This window comes from Suricata suricatta, chromosome 7, assembly GCF_006229205.1.
Source record: "Suricata suricatta isolate VVHF042 chromosome 7, meerkat_22Aug2017_6uvM2_HiC, whole genome shotgun sequence".
NCBI lineage: Eukaryota > Metazoa > Chordata > Mammalia > Carnivora > Herpestidae > Suricata > Suricata suricatta.
The window spans coordinates 55561107-55579068 of NC_043706.1; the positions used below are offsets into that span (position 1 = coordinate 55561107).

Here is a 17962-nt window from a genome sequence, read left to right on the forward strand (position 1 = left end):
ATGAAATGCTTTGAAAATTAAAAGTGTCAGATGATGCGGGACATCTGGGTGGCTCAGTTGGTTGAACGTCCTACTTTGGCTCAGGACATGGTCTCAGTTTGTGGGTTCATTTCCCTGCGTCGGGCTCTGTGTTGACAGCTCAGAGCCTGGAGGCGGCTCTGGATTCTGTGTCTCCCTCTTTCTGCCCCTCTCTTGTTGGTGCTCTCTCTCAAATATAAATAAACATTTTAAAAATTTAAAAAGTGTCAGATGATGCTGGTTTGTAAAATAATTTTTATTACTAGCAGAAAGAGAAGGTTTATTTTGACTTATTTGGCTAAGCATGGTCCATGCCTCTCCCTTAGTGCCAACTGCCTGCAAAATGAGTTTTATGCCTTCTGGAAAAAAGGATGTGACACCCCCTGATTTTATTCTCCACATTGTTCAGGATTACAATACAACATACAGGGCAGACATTTCTGTATGTTTGGTTTACATGATGTGTCTGAAGTGCCTCTGACCATACCGGGCACAGGATCTGTGTTCAGTGACTGTCAAATGACTGAATAATTAATGCAGGAAGACACATGGGTCTACTGTGGCTTACCTTTCAATTGAGTGTATGTGTGCGTGTGCGTGTGCGTGTGTGTGTGTGTGTGTGTGTGTGTGTAGGCAAAGTGGGGAAAGCATGGCATTAAGCGTATTTCTTCACATATATTCCATTTCACCTTGACTGGTAAATATTTCACCTCATGATTTCTGATTTTGGGTCAGGTAGCATCTGCTTAAAAACATATTTCCTCCAGACATTTCAATTCAAATCACAATTCAAATCCCAGTAGTTCTGGTCGCTCCTGGATCAATAAATTAGTTGCACTCAGCTTAATAATACCCTACCAAGTCCTGAAAGTCTTACAGAGATACACAATTACCAAAACCCACCTAGGAGGCCAGCTCATTCAAGGAATCGCTAATAGGATTCAAGAGGGAGCGCTGACAATACAATCAGTCTTTAAACGAAGAATTTCTTATGTCAGAGCTAAATCCAGTAAGAGAAGCAAAGGGAAGTTTTATGATTTATAGGAATCCACAAATGCATCAGTGGTAATATGAGGCTGGTTGAAACGCTGAACGCCCAATGTCTATTGAGTCCTGGAAAGACATTGCCTGGATTTATCTAGGGAAGCAGAGTGAGTCAAATGGGATCCATGAGTATGTCATCAATAATGTTTACTGATCTGTTATTTAAGGAATTTTAATGAAAACGAAGTCAGATGAAGTGAACTGTTTCTAATCTGATTTCACTCACTCAAGCTAAGCCCTTCTCTACTAAACTAAAGCCCAGGGAATGTAACAAAAAACAAATAACTAGTGATCAGTAGACTGTAGGAAAACTGCAGTCTGCAGGCCTGTGTCAGCTGCTAATTTCATCGGAGCCCTTGATTCTCACACGCCTCAAGATTCCAAGCTGCTCTTTCCCCAGAAGGAAAAGCAACTGTTGGAGCTTTCTCTCTCCCTAGGTCAGAGAGTATAACATGCCAAGACTGGACTTGCCATCACAGTGTAAGTATCCTTGTAATCTCTTAGAATCATTTGCTTCTCCAGGTAAATAAACCCAACATTCTGTATAAATAAATTCAGGATAATTTCAGCATGACTTGGGTATCCTAAAATCATAGATTGTCCTTGTAGAGTGCCCTCTCAACCGCCTGGAAAGGAAGGGAATTCTGTCATCTACTATTACTATTAATTTTTTCCTCTGTTCAATATTTTATCAAAGTAACATGTGCATAGGGTAAAAACTAAGTTGAATGGAATGACTTCTAATGAAAGATAGCAGTTCCTCACCCATCCTTTCCTACTCTTACATTCATTTCCCAGTTACAGTAGCTTTTTCAGCTGTTTTTAGTTCTTCTGTCTTTCTCTCCCATTGTACGACACAGCACTTCTTGGTTAATCAAATTCATACATGATCCATTAATTCTCTGCTAGGAAAGAGTTTAGTTACTTTAAACCACTCTTTCACAATATTTGTGCCTCATATATAACTTATCTTATTAGTAGGGGCGCCTAGGAGGTTCAGTCGGTCAAGCATCTGACTTTGGCTCAGGTCATGATCTCCTGGTAGGTGGGTTCTAGCCCCACATCGGGCTCTGTGCTGCCAACTCAGAGCCTGAAGCCTGCTTCAGATTCTGTATTTCCCTCTCTTTCTCCTGCTCAGTGTTCTCTCTCTGTCTCAAAAATAAATAAACATTAAACAATAACATCCTATTAGTAATCTTTGTATTATCATATTATATGCCTAAATCTATGTTTCTTTTCATATCTAATTTACTCAATATTTCTTTGCCTTCCTTCTCAGGTAGATGAAAACATTAGGACTGCTTCACTTGCTCTCCAGACTCCTGGCTCCTGGCAGTTCTACCTTTACTTTAAAAGTGTCAAGGTTGATAGGGTGCCTGGATGGCTTAGTTGGTTGAGCATCTGACTGTAGCTCAGGTCATGATCTTACAGTTAGTGGGTTCAAGTCTCATATTGGGCTCTGTGCTGACAGCTCAGAGCCTGGAGCCTGCTTTGGATTCCTTGTCTCCCCTTCTCTCTGCCCTTCCCCCACTCACGCCTGTTTCTCTCTCAAAAATAAACAAACATGGGGGGAAAGAAAGGTGTCAAGGTTGATCACATTTGCATTTTGTTTTGTAACCATGTTCCGGTTTTACGTTTTCCTGACAGGCAACTTCTAACAGTTGGAAACCAATAAACACTCCTTATATCACTATTATCGAAATGTGATCCCTGCATAGATTTGTAATGTGCTAGGATTATAGTTCTTTCTATGGAGATCCAGCTTCACAATGTTTTCAAACTAACATCTCAGACATGTCTTCATGATCCAAAACCAACAAACAGATTACTTTCCAGATAATTGTTTTGTATCTAATGCTCAGTGATATTCATTATACATATAAAAAGGTAAAGAAGAAAAGTCTGAAGAAAAATTTTAAAAAATTCTACTCTATAAAGGTAAATGAAACTAAAAAATAAGAAGGGTTATTTCGAAATTTAATTTTTCCCCCCAGTGAAATGGCAGATAGATGAATCAGACTGGTTACTCCAATACTGTTTCGGGGCCCAGCAGGGGGGTATAGGTATTCTTGTTACTAAAGACACACTTAAAGAGGCTACTTCCCCAAACCCTACAACCTACGCCTTTATTCTATTCCATACTCCATTGGGAAGGTAAAGACTATTTGTTTGAGCTCCTAAACATCTTTGATCATCATCGTATCAATATTTCCTTTTGTCTTTGTATAATTTCATCCCCTTCTTTGCTGTCTCAGAGAAGGGATGTTCCTTCTTTGCCTTGTCGAGCATTATCAAGGTATTCCCCTAAAGGATTATACTTGATGAACCAAAGGGCATGCTTTTAGTCATTTACCCGAGGCAACAAGCATATTCTCCTTATGGAGGAATCTCTACCACTGTGAATCTGGTATTCTTCATCTTTCTTTAAAGAGGAATCTGCTTCACCAAATGGTTTCCTGGTCTCTAATCACTGTGCCACTCAAGTTTCTGTGGTCTCCATCCTACCAAATTCACTTCCTTGAGGATCACAAGTTCTTAACACGCAGTGGGAGATCTCTTTCCATTTCTCATCTTCTTTCACTGCTCTGAGGCATCCATTGTTGCTGCCTATAGCTTCTTCCTCACATTCCTCTTCCTTTATGTCTGACTTTTTGCTCTTCTAGTTCCCTTATAACCTTTTTTATTTTAGTATTTATTTATTGTTGAGAGAGCACAAGTGGGTGAGGAGCAGAGAGAGAGGGAGACACAGAATCTGAAGCAGACTCCAGGTTCTGAGTTGTCAGCACAGAGCCTGACGACTCAGGGCTTGAACTCGTTGACTCCAAGTCTATGAATTCATACTGACCATTGTTAACAATTGCACCTGTTTCTGGATATCCCCATTTGGATGTTTATTTGACTCTGAGGACAATATGGCCCAAACTGAACTCATCCTCTTCCCTCTTCTTTCTACAATTATTTCAGAATTTTAGTTACCTGGTTCAATATCTAATAACTGTTCTTTACACCTTCCCTTGGCTCTCTGCTTTCTGTGAATTTTTCAGTCCTGTTCTATCTCATAATACCTGATGTTCTTTCTTTTCATATGTCCACTGTTCCTTTGCTTTCTCTCTTCTGATTCTAGAAAAAATGCTAGTATAAAGGATAGAATGCTATACATGAAGGCTTGAGAGAGAGACAAAGTTTATCATACTGTGATATAATGAGTAGGTCTATCTTAATCTTTTTATTAACCATCTACCTGCTTTCTCCCTGGGCTCTTCTAGAAGAACAGTTCCACACCCTTTCCTTACTCAAAAATATGCATTTTCCCTACTACCTAATTGATAAAATCCAACTTCCTAGATTAGTATTTACATTCATAATAAATCTTGTATTCTACTACATGTATAACAGAAAAGTTTTCAGTAGCTTTCTGCCTTTCTCCTCCCAACTCCTTGCCTGGAATGGAAGCTGTATAAAGCAGGGATTTTTTAAAATGTTTATTTATATATTTATTTATATTTTTTTATAAATTTTTTTAATTTTTTTATGTTTTTATTTATTTTTGATACAGAGAGAGACAGAGCATGAGAGGGGGAGGGGCAGAGAGAGAAGGAGACACAGAACCGGAAGCAGGCTCCAGGCTCTGAGCTAGCTGTCAGCACAGAGCCTGACGCGGGGCTCGAACCCATGAATGTGAGATCTGACCCGAGCCGAAGTTGGAGGCTTAGCCGATGGGCCACCCAGACACCCCTAAAGCAGGAACTTATCTGCCTTATGCATTGCTGTTTTTTTTTTTTTCTGTGTTTAGTACAGAGCCTGATATACTGTATGCTCTCAGTATTTGTTGTGCAAATAGACAGTATTCTCTGGGTGGCTCAGTCCGTTGAGCATGTGACTTTGGCTCAGTCATGATCTCATGGTTCATGAGTTAGAACCTTGCTGTGCTGACAGCTGAGAGCCTGGAGCCTGCTTTGGATCCTGTGTCTCCCTCTCTTTCTGCCCTTCCTCTGATCACACTCTGTCTGTCTCTCTCTCTTTCAGAATAATAAACATTAAAAAAATGGACAGAATTCTCCTCACCTTATGCTTTCTGGACTCCATGCCCTTTTATTTTCTATTTATTTATTTTATTTTTTATTAGAGAGAGTGAGCAAGAGAGAGAGCACACATGAGTAGGGGAGAGGGGCAGTGAGGGGGAGGGGGAGGGAGAGGGAGATCTTAAGCAGGCTCCATGTTTGGCCCAGAGCCCAACACGGGGCTCAATCCATAACCCTGGGATAATAACCTGAGCTGAAATCAAGAGTTAGACACTTAACCAATGGAGCCACCTCCTGGCCCTCCATGCCTTTTTAGACAGAACTTCCATTTATTGAGTGCTTACTGTTATGGACTATATTACGTCCCCCCACAATTCATATGTTGAATTCCTAACTCACAGCACCTCAGAATGTTACTGTGTTTGGAGATGGGGCCTTTAAAAGGGTGATTAAGTTAAACTGGGCTGTTAGAATGGACCTTAATCCAATCTGACTGGTGTCCTTGTAGAAACTTGGACACTCACGTAAAACTAGGGTTCTTTGTGCATAAAGGCAAAAGGGTATGTGAAGATATAATGAGAAGGCTAACCTCTGACAACCAAGGAGAAAGGCCTTAGGAGAAATTAAACTTGCAGGTCCTTGATCTTGAATTTCTAGCATCTAGAATTGTGAGAAGATAAATTCCATCTATGGGATTTTGTGATGGAAGTCCTTAAAAACTAATGTATGTAACCTTGCCAGATACTCTGTGAAAACTTGTATTTACAATGCTAATAAGACTACTGTAATATAGATATTTGTATAGTTTCCATTTTGCAAATTAAATAAAATGAAAGCATTGAGCCATTAAATAATTTCCCTATGGTTACACCTACGGTTACACGGGCAAGGTCTGGAATGCAAGCAACTTGACTCCTGCTGTTTCCTCTTCTTGGATCACCCTTTCCTTCATTTCTAAACACTCACACTCTATCTGTAAATAAAGGAAATTTCCTTTCACTGAATTTCTTTAATCTGGCTCTGAATCTGCATTCTAATAATGATTCTTTTGCCTTATTTTCCATTTCAATCTTATTGTAAGTGTCTGCTAGGAACGTGCCTAACTCTCCAGGAATGGGGGCTCTGCATTATTCATCAGAGCCCTTTGACATTAACTCTGGAGCCCTTCTGGGACTGCAGTCTGTCTACATACCTAGGGCCTGGCTACTGGCTGACAGGTGTCCCTGGTGATAAACACACACCAGTTGATGTGGGCTTATGAATTCACTTGTGTCAGAATTCCACAAGTTGCTATTCTGTCAGATATATAGGAATCCCTGCTAGCCTGGTATTGATTACATCCCTGGATCACCATTGTTTATATTTTACTATAGCTTTCATATATAGTGTTCTACTCTTCATATGTATTCTTCTCCCCAGAGTCAGGAGCTGAGTCTCTCCTAAAGCACCGGGCTTATTATAAATACTAAGTTCTGCTTCCATGTTTCTGCTTATTTTACGCATGGCTATTATTAAGCAGACAATATCCAGGCATGACGTGTGATAGACAGTTCTTAGACTATTGTCAATGATCTCGTCATTCATGCATGCATGTATTCATTTGTTCTTTCATTCAGCCACCTGAGAGAACTTTTCATAGATTTCAGTCATAATACCAGGTTGTAGGTTCTGGGTCAGTTTATTTGATTTGATATTTAAAAACAACTGCAAGCTTTTGATGCTATTAGCAGCGTATAAAACATTTTCCCCAAACTAACCTACACTAAAATGCAGTGTAACCTACACTAAACTATAATTTGAAGACGTGTTACTGATGAGATTCAGGTGTCTTCCCTACATGTCACCAGGAACCAATCTGAAATGAAATCAGAGGAAAACAAGCTGCAAACAGAGACATTGTAACATGGCATAAGGATATGTTAAATGAAGGACCGCGATGGCATAATGATAAGGGACAAATGAAATTTTGAAATCTGGAAGGAATACTGAAAAAGGAACACTGTTGAAAAGGATTGGATTAGTGCTACTCCAGGTACAGCCTATGAGACACAAACTCCAGCCAGTTCTAGTGTTAGTAAAGGATGGCATTTTAACATAAAAATTAGTAGAGCTTTGCAAACATTGTTGAGCAACCACTATATGCCAGATAATTGTAGGGGTACAAAAGACAATCAGATATGGTCCCAGTCCTCAAGAAGTGAGGAAAACAGACACAAAACCCTAAGCCTTCTGGGGGTAGGAATGGAGTTGGGGTAGCGGTTGCTACCATCAAAGGCACTATTACTGGAAGTGACATCAGACACTGTCAAGACCCAAATTTCCTATCTTCTGTTTGTAATAGAACACTTGGCACAATTTTCAGAATTCTGCCTTAGTTGGGAAACAAAAAAGAAGGCAGCAGAGACCAATCTATTTTGTAGAGTGAGGGGAACTGTGCTGAATATTTTCTATTTTTCTCTCCTAACCTACTCCATCTTTGTCCACCCTTCTCTCCCACAAAAGACTGACCTGTGTGAAACATGTCAATCAAGTTTCCTTGCCCTTGGACCAACAGGGACCACTCTATTGAGATCAAAACAAAGGGAAAAATGAAGTTCTAGTATTGTTCCCTGATTCCTTTCTTGCTGGGTCTGGCTAAACTGGTTCTACCCCCACCTTTCCTCTCAGATCCAAACTGCTTCATCCCTGCCTCTCTTTGGCCTTGGGGTGGTAGCAAATCTATTCTTACTAGCCTTGGGTTCTTCACATTCCTTATGATTTCCCTATACTCTAGTCATATTTTTGTAAACATTTCCTTTATTAAACCTGCATTGAATTATTCCAGTTTGAGAGTGCACTCTTTCTTCTTTCTTCTTGAAACTCACTTGATGTAGAAAGCAATCAAAAAGCCTTAGGAGAAGCAGGATAGGGCAGACCCCTGATCCTGCTGATGGGACAATGTGGAGACTGTAGTCTAGAAAGATGTTGAATCCTGTGACTTAAGCATTGTGCACACCCCCAGGGTTTATTCCTGGATGCTATATTTGGGAGCTGTTTGGAAGCTTGGAACATTTATAAATCTAAAAACTGGTAACGCCACTGTTTTTATTTTATTTTGAGAACAAACAGGAGGGGGCAGAGAGGCACGGGGGGTGGGGGGGGAGAGGGAGAGAGAGAGAGAGAGGGAGAGAGAGAGAATATATACTGAGTAGGCTCCATGCCCAGCCCAGAGCCTGACTTGGGGCTCTATCCCATGACCCTGGGACCGTAACCTGAGCTGAGATCAAGAGTTGGATGCTCAACCAACTTAGCCACCCAGGCACCCCAATGCCATTGTTTTAAGTGCCTGGCCCTGCAACTTAATTCCAAACCCCACCAAGCAAGAAGTATCAGCATTCTGGCTCTTTTAAAGGCCATGGGATACCTTAAGCTTTTGAAAAGAGGGTTGCCGATGGCACCAGCTTTCAGAAAACAGATGGAAGCAGAAGCAAGACAGGGTCTCAGGACAGATGGAAAACCTTACCACACTAAAACAGAAATGTATTCCTGGTGTTAAGAAAACAGGGTTTTATAAAATTACTACTAAGTGCTGATGGGACCAAATGGTTTTAGCATTTAATGATGACATTGGTCAACCTGGTCAACCATTCAGGCAGCCCTGTTGTCCATAGACAAACAAAAATCATTTTCTTATCACATTTTCTAAGATAGCTTAAGCCTGAGAGAAATACTGAAATATAGTTTAATCCTCTTGGTTTAAAAAGGAAATGTAAACATAAACTACTGACTTCGTTTCCCTTAATTTCCCTCCAATATGTCAGGTATGGACTTATCTGGTCTAATCCATACCATTTATGAATCAACACACATGTACTCAGGAGTCCTGAGTTCGAAGAGCACATATTTTACAAAGAGCAGACGGTTCTGGCCCTTGTTTTATCAAAGGTTGGGAGCACAAAAGTGAACTAAATAACAGAAATCAAAAGGCAAACATTGACACCGGATGCTCACAAGACTTAGCAAGAAATACATTCTTAAAAGTCATTAAACAATTTTGAAAAGAAATTCAAGCTGCGGGGACTGAGCTCTGAGATCAGAACAATAAGCTCCATGAATTGGAACAGAGGCTTTCTGAAAGAAATGTCTCCAGTTTTGAAGAATACTTTTCCCAGACAAGCTTCTTTGTGAGGGTTTTTTTTTTTTTTTTAACAAACATGCCTATTTTTGACTCAGCTCAGAAAATGAAATATTTCAAAAGCCCTTTCAAGCTCAACATCTCTAAAATTACTCCCTCCAAGTTACACTTAAAGGGGTAGTAGAGTAGGGAGATTGAGAGGAATACCAAGGTTGTGAAATTTTCATAGGCGTGACTAAGACACACAAAAAGCCTTACTACTGCCATTAATGTTTTTAGTGTTTCAGGCAAAACAAAAAAGTACCACGTGGAAAAAATGGCAATATTTCAAGGGTGGGATAAAACATTTCAAAGTTCAGTTTTGACTAAAAGGAGTATAAGACAAGATGACCTTTTCCCTAGGTTTATGAGTTTCAAAAGGGAAATTTTTAGGAGAAATATTTTTATGTTTTGTTTTTTGGAAATAATATCACAGTTTTTTGTAATTAATGACAATGAATATCAACATGATCTCTGAATAAAAATGTTTTATGGGGAAATGAAATCAAACTCAGAATTAATTTACTTAGGTAGCCACTAATGGTCTTAGCTGTACATCCCATTGAGACTTAATTAATCTAATCATAGCTTCGGTTGGTTTGATTTTCATCATGTGCAAAAATGCTAAGGGAAGTAGTTTACATCAATGAATCAGAATCAGAGAAAATTTTGTCCAGCTTGGTTCTGCATGGAAATCCTAAGATATTTGTGAAGTTATATATTCATGTGTATCTGTAACACCGAACATTATAAATATTAATTAGAGCCATTTTTTCTTGATAAGAAGACATACATATACAAGCAAATTATTTGATTTTGAACACTTTAATTTTAAAGTTCAAACTGAATTAAAACAATGAATTAGACCAAAATTATTTTTTGCTTTAAAGAACTAGATTTAAAGTGGTTTGAGCTTCTACTGTTTCTATTTTAAAAGGAAGGGTGCTTCTCCCTGCTAATTCTCAGGGCTTACTGTTTTTATTTCTCTGGAGCATTTTGTGTTCTTCAGAGAGTGACCTAACCAAATCCCTATTCTGTCCATAGATGTGCTGTTTTGCCTACCTGGTACCCTGTGGGGTACCAACTCAGGCTAGCCAATTAGATCTACCTGGCCATAATAATATTTCAATAAGAGGTTTCCCTAACATTGGAAAAGTGAATGCAGAAAGAGAGGCTTTTCTTTGTCCTGGACCACAAGCTGTGAAGAACATCTAGCTGGAATGCCAACAGCCTCCTTTCCTAGCTGCCTGAACAAAACGCTGCAGAATGAAGCCAGAGAGAAAAGCAGAATAAAGACAGAGAGGGATGTAGAGCCAGGACCTGCCTGAAGCCTTAGGATTTTCTAATAAGAGATAACGACTCCCTTTTTGTTTTAAGCTAGTTTGTGTTGGGTTTCTGTCCCTTGCAGCCAAAATAATTCTGGCTAATCCAACAAATAAGCAATAGAAAAAGCTGGAAGTGAAATATTTTACAGCAAATTATGACAATGTTTCTTGTTCTTATCCACATATGGCAAAAATAGACTATGGGTGCTCACATATATAGTGAGAGAGAAAAATAAAAATTTTTACTTTAATGTATCATGAACATAGACACTGTTAGTACATTTTACAAAATATGTTAATGGATGGCATACTTTAATCTGCTAGTTAATTTATAAAGATATTTTTAAAACTACATTTACATATCAAAAGCATAATCACCTTAGTAAAAAATGTATTGTTGATGACTCATATTTTTGGTTCTATGGAAGGATATTCAGTTTTGACCAAATTATTTAATGACACTTGGTATGATGTGGCCCTGTACATAGGCAGTTTTAAGTAAAGATGAGAGGTTTAAGGAGGTTAATGGCAAAAGATACAGAGTATTCCATCTGACTTTAAACCATCCTCTACCCTCTCATTATCTATACACAAAAACACATGCAAATGCACTTAATTATTATACATTACAAAGAAATATAATTACTGGGTTAAGTTCAAATTTGCTGTCAATAAACTGAGTAAAGTTAAATTATATACAGATATTTGGACATAATTGTCTATCCATGCTAAGAAATCCTTGGATCTTGACTGCGGTCTACACACCAAATTGGTTTGACCCTTTTGACTGAATTGACTATTACTTCAGTTCCATCAAAGTATTTGTCTGGACTAGTTTTTTAAACTGACACATCAAGGTAAGCTGGTTTATACAAGTAAATACCATTTTAGTACTCAGACTACTATGTCAATTAGATCACTTTTTTTTTTTTGTAGAGAGAGAGAGCAGGAGCTGGGGAGAAGAGAGAAGGGCTGAGAGAGAGAGAGAGAGAGAGAGAGAGAGAGAGAGAGAGAGAGAGAACCTTAAGCAGGCTCTGAGGTCAGCATGAGATTGAAGCTCCTCCCTCATTCCCCCCATCCCCTGCTATACGCAGGGCTCAATCCCATGACCTTGGGATCCTGACCTGAGTCAAAATCAAGAGTCAGTTAATCAACCAACTGAGCCACCCAGGAACCCCTTAATTAGATAATAGTTTAATGGCTTTGCAAGTATTTGCAGCAACTGCCCTTTATAACTGAACCTAGTAATAAAACCTGAAGCCCTTGACAGTGAGTGTGCTGCTTGGTCTACTGTCCACTGTTCCTTATAGAATTTGAACTTTAAGTGTAGGTAAATCTAGGAAATAGAGAATTTCAATTGTAAGGAACCATAAAACAATGATTTTACTTATCCATTCTATAAATGAAAACTCATATTCAGGGCTCTGACATACCTAATTAGGCCTGGACATGGATCTTCAGAGGTCTAGACCAGTGCTTCTATTGGAAAGCTGTTCCTCAGATGCTAACAGCTTGGTATTTTACATTGTACTGGTTTGGTTTTATGGCTGATTTTATGTTTCAAGATAACATCATAAAACTGGATTAGATATTCAAATTATCTGAATGGGTTGCAATGCTAAATAATTAAAAAGTTAACATTATTTATTTATTTTTAAAGATTTTATTTTTGAGTAATCTCTACACCCAATGTGGGGCTCAAACTCACAACTTCGAGATCCAGAGTTGCATGTTCTACTGACTGAGCTAGCCAAAAGTTAACATTATTGAAATTTAATAGTTCCTTATTGAGTTTTCCTTCTGTTAAGTAATTAAAAATATTATATATGTATAACATCATACTAATGACTCTTAGATTCTTTGGTATGAAACCATACTAACCATTCTTCCTGGTAGTCTCATTTACCTTTCATTAAGTCCTCCTTACTTAATCTAGAAGATCTTGGATGACATTTTATGTGTTTGCTTGTTTGTTTTTGAAAGGACCAAATAACCAAATGAAATGACCAAAAGGGTCAAATAAAGTGAATTGGTTTGTACAAGTAAATATCACCTCAGGAACCACAGTAAACATAGTAAAATATATTAAATTGAATAGTTTTGGGTGAAATCCTGAATACAGTCTAGTTTTATGTGTTACCGTCTTTTTTGGTTACATGAGAGAGTTAGAAGAATGTCTTCTGATCATGAATTAAAAATTTATGATCTTGGAAAGCTTACCTTAAAAGAGTTGGTGGGACACTTAAACTAATGTATGAAAAACATTAAGAAATGTTCAATAAATGTTAGCTATTTTTATGAAAAACAAAAAAACATATTATTCTTTAAAAATGACAATTACTGCTTTTAGCTTATATTTTGTTGCATTTCTATTGAATTGTTTAAAGGGAATGTGACATTTTACATAACAAATGGTTTTTCTAGTTAAAAAAGAAGGATCTAGGTTGATGTCACCAAGATAGTGACATAGATTGTTTCTGAATTTGCTTCCCCTCACAAAAGAAATAAGTAGTATCTGTTTGAGAACAAGACACCACTGAGAATATCCTAGAACATAGGGATGAAGCTGATCACCCCCTCCTGCAAACTTAGACAAAGACAGACTGCATTTGAAGGGTAAGAGATGTGGCTACACTGACCACATAGCCCGTTCCCAAAGCTGATGTAGCACCACACCCAGAGGTCTCCCTTTGAGCCTCCAATTCCTCCAGCGGGAATAGAGAAGATGGGGTAGGGGTCAATTCCCAGCATTGTGGGTTGCTTTGTGGGAATCCCTACTCTGATGCTGCACCGAAAGGACTGTAGGGGAAACTTCAGAGTCCAGCCAATGAAATTCAGACTGATGGAGAAGGAGGTGCATCCTTGCAACAAACAGCATGTGATATTCGCAGACCAAGTTCATACTCAGCAGTGCCTCAGTAGTAATTTCAACCAGCAGTTTTGCTTATCTGCAGAACCAAGTTGGGGGTGTACTCTGACCAAGGACTCAGCAGGGTATAGATCTGTTTGTTACAGGTCCTCAAAGAAGGAGTTTTGCTGGCCCTCCAGCCTGGCTTGCCCCTGCCCATGCATCGTGCTGAGTCAAAATCTCACCTGCTGTGGAGAGTGCTTTCCAGCCTCATTTGACAAGAAGGGTAGGTGACAACTCCTAGAAGCTGTGTGATCCAGGGGCACTTAAGCTGAGAGGCAGGTGGACAGAGTTGATCACCTCTAGAACAATGCCAGTACCTGGTATGGAGCCTTTCCATCCAGGCATACAGGCAGGGGGATTGATTCATAACCAAGGCTGAGAGTAGCCCCCAGCCCCTCCCAACCAGAGAGCCTGTTGGGGAAACGGATGGTAGCCTGGTGTGGCCACTCCTTTTCCTACCCAAGGCAAGTGCCTAATACATAGCCCTACCAATTGTGGAGAGTGTCTTCTGGACCCATTTGACCAGAAGGGTTGGCAAAAACAACTGAAAGCTTTTGGCCCAGCAGCACTTGAGCTGAGAGCAAGGTACACAGAGCTGCTAGTTTACAGAACAAAGCCAGTGATGTGTTTGGCCAGGGAACTTGGGAAGCAGGTCAGTTTGAGTTAAGACAACAATGACCTTTAGTGGTTTTAGAGTTGCTTCTCCCACTGCACCTGGGCACATTTGTATGCCCTCAGCACCGAATATAGCCTTCAGCCTCTCCAACCAGGGAACCTTACTACAGTACACTGGAAACTGCATAGCTCATTCAGCTGCTGTATGTATAGTGGCACTGAAACAAAGAGCATAGATTTCCCCATCTGCAGAACAAAACCAGTGGCTTCTGCTAACAAGGTAATTCAGTGTATACTCAGGCTGATTTGGGTCCTCAAACAATGAGCTGCAGAGTCTGTGGGCCCTGGCCTATTGTCCTGCCAGGGCAGGGAAGTAAATAAAGTCCCATCACTAATAATATAGTGCCTAGACTTAATCATCTAGTAAGCTTGACCAGAGAATTTAGACAACTGGAGTCTCATCTGCCCAAAGACATTAACAGCAGATACACCCAGAACCTCAAACTGGATAACGTCTTTGCAAAGCAAACCTGTAAAGTTAGAGACGTGCTCCATTACTCAAATGTGATGATACCAATGTAAGAAATCAAGGATCATTAAAAATCAGGTAAACATGAAACCTCCAAAGGAAACTAATAAAACTCTAATAATTGACCCTAAAAAAATGGAGATCTATGAACTGTCAGACATAATAATTCCCTCAGGAAGTTTAGTAAACTACAAGAAAACACAGACAACTAAACAAAATTATGGAAACAATGCATAAATAAAATGAAAAGTTGGCAAGGAAATAGCAACCATCCTTTCCCCCAAAACCAAGCAGAAATTTTAGAGTTAAAAAATACAACAAAACTGAAGAATTCAATAGTTTAAAATAGACTCAACCATGGAGAAGGAATAATCAGTAATCTGGAGGGCAAGACACTGGCAATTATGCAAAAGAGCAAAAAGAAAAAAGAACTAAAAAGAGTGAAGAAGTAGGGTGCCTGGGTGCCTCAGTTAAGCATTTGACTCTTGATTTCTGGTCAATACACGAGTTTAACCCATTTGGCAAGATAAACAAAATTGACAGTCCTTAGCTAGACTAACCAGGGAAGAAAGGGAAATAATCCAAATCAACAAAATTTAAGTGAACAAGTAGATGTTACACCTGATAACACAGAAATTCGAAGTATCAAAAGAAGCTACTATGAACAACTGTATGCCAACAAACTGAACAACCTAGAAAAAAAAATGGAAAAATTCTTAGACATATATAATTTACCAATGCTAAATCAGGAAGAAATAGACAGTCTAAATAGACTAATTATGATTAAGAGATTGAATCAATAATAAACAATCTGCCAATGAAGAAAAGTTCAGAACCAGGTAGCTTCACTGCTGAATTTTACCAAACATATAAAGAAACATTAACACCAATGTTTCTTCCAAAGAACTGAAGAGGAGGAAACATTCCCACTTATTTTATGAGGCCAGCATTATCCTAATACCAAACCTAGAAAAAGATAGTACTAGAAAAAAAAAGTGCAGGTGCATATCCTTGATGAATGTAGATGCAAAATTTATTAATAACATTCTAGCAAACTGAACTGGAGCACATTAAAAGGTCCTTTACCATGTTCAAGTGGAATCTGTGCTTGGGATGCAATGATGATTCAACACACACAAATCAATCATTTGTGATATATCACATTAATAAAATGAAGCAAAATAATAGTATGATCATCTCAATAGGTGTAGAAATAGCATTAGACATAATCCAACAGCCTTTCATGATAATTTAACAAGTGAGGCATAGGAGGAATATATCTAAACATAAGAAAGACCATATATGACAAGTTAGTAGCTAACCTCATACTTAATGGTATGTCGTTGAAAACATTCCCCCTAAGATCAGGAACAAGACAAGTGTGCCCACTCTCACCACTCCCATTCAACATAGTACTGGATGTCCTAGATAGACCAATCAGGCAAGAACAATAAATAAAAGTTATCAGAATTGGAAAAGAAGAAGTAAAATTGTCTCTATTTGCAGACATGATTTTATATAGAGAAAATCCTAAAGACTCCATAAAAAACACATTCATTCTAATTAATGAATTCAGTAATGGTGCAGTATACTAAGTGAACATATAAAAATCAGTAGTGTTTCTCTACACGAACAACAAAATTTATGAAGAAAAAATACAGAAATTGCACCCATTTATAATAGCATCAGAAACAGTAGAATATTTTGGAATAAGTTTAGCTAAGGAGGTGAAGGATCTCTATGCTGAAAACTATAAGATGTTGATGAATGAAATCAGAGGACACAGATAAATGGAAAAGTGTTCTGAGTTCATAGATTAGAAAAATTAATATATTTAAAATGCCATTTCTCTCAAAGCCATCTATAGATTTAATGACACTTTTCAAAATCTCTACCAAAATTCCAATGGCATTTTCCCAGAAGTAGAAAAAACACTCCTAAAATTTACATGTTACCACATAACTAAAGAAATCCTGAGAAAGAAGAATAATGAAGGCGGTCTTACACTTCTTGATTTCAAGCTGTACTATAAAGCTATAGTCCTCAAAACAGTATGGTACTAGAATAAAAACAAATAGACCAATGGAACAGAAGTGAGAAACCAGAAATAAACCTAAGCATATATGGCTAACTAATGATTGACAAGGGGGCCAAGAATACTCAGTGGAGAAAAGACAAGTTTCTTCAATAAACAGTGCTGAGATAATTGGATATTCACGTGTAAAAGAATGAAACTCGATCCATATTTTACACTACTCCCCAAAATTAACTCAAAATGGATGAAAGACTTAAATGTAGACCTTAAAATCATGAAAATTCTAGAAGAAAATATAGGAACAAAGCTCTCTGACACAGGTATTGGTAATGAAGTTTTGGATATGACACTTAAAGCAAAAGCAATAAAATGAACACACAGGATTATAACAAACTAAAAAAAAATTCTGCACAGCAAAAGAAACCATCAATAAAATAAAAAGAAAACCTACAGAACAGGGAAATATTTGCAAACCATGTATATGAAAATATCTAAAACATGTAAAGATCTCATGCAATTCAATAGCAAAAGAACCACCCCCTCCAAAACTCAGTTAGAAAGGGGGCTAACCAACTTGAACAGACATTTCTAGAAAGATGATATATGAAAGGTCAACAAGTCCCTAGAGATGCTTAACATCACTAGTCACCAAGGAACTACAAAACAAAACCACAACCTCACCACCTGCCTGTTAAAATGCCTATGATCAAAAAGACAAGAGATAGATGCTGGTGAGAATGTGGAGAAAAGGGAACCCCCGTGCACTGGTGGTGGGATGCAAATTCGCGCAGCCACCATGAAAAATGGTATGGAAGTTCCTCAAAAAGTTAAAAATAGAACTACTATATGATCCAGCAATTCCACTACTGGGAATATATCTGAAGGAAATAAAAATGCTAACTCAAAAAGATATTTGCATCCCATCCCCCATGTTATAGCAGCATTATTTATAATAGTTAAGACATGGAAATAGGCTAAGTGTCCACTGATGAATGAAGGGATAAAGAAGTTGTGGTGTGTGTGTGGGGGGGGGTGTGTAAAATGAAATATTATTCAGTCATAAGAAGTTGAGGAAATCTTACCATTTGTGAAAACATAAATGGACACTGAAGGCATTATGCTAAGTGAAATAAGTCAGACAAAGAAGGACAAATACTGTAAGACCTCACTTATAAATGTGAAATCTAAAAAGGAAAAAACCTCATAGACAAAATAGATGACACTCGTGGTTACTGGAGGCAGGGATAGGTGGAGGGGGAATTGGAAGAAGGTGGCCAGAAGGTACAGCCTTCCAGTTATAAGATAAATGA

The 17962-nt window shown here is 38.4% G+C and overlaps 1 protein-coding gene across 1 annotated transcript in view; it reads right to left on the bottom strand.

Annotated features, from left to right (window-relative positions):
* The window catches only part of EYS (eyes shut homolog), a 1499666-nt gene that overhangs the window by 158824 nt on the left and 1322880 nt on the right, over positions 1-17962 (bottom strand). The window lies entirely within an intron of this gene.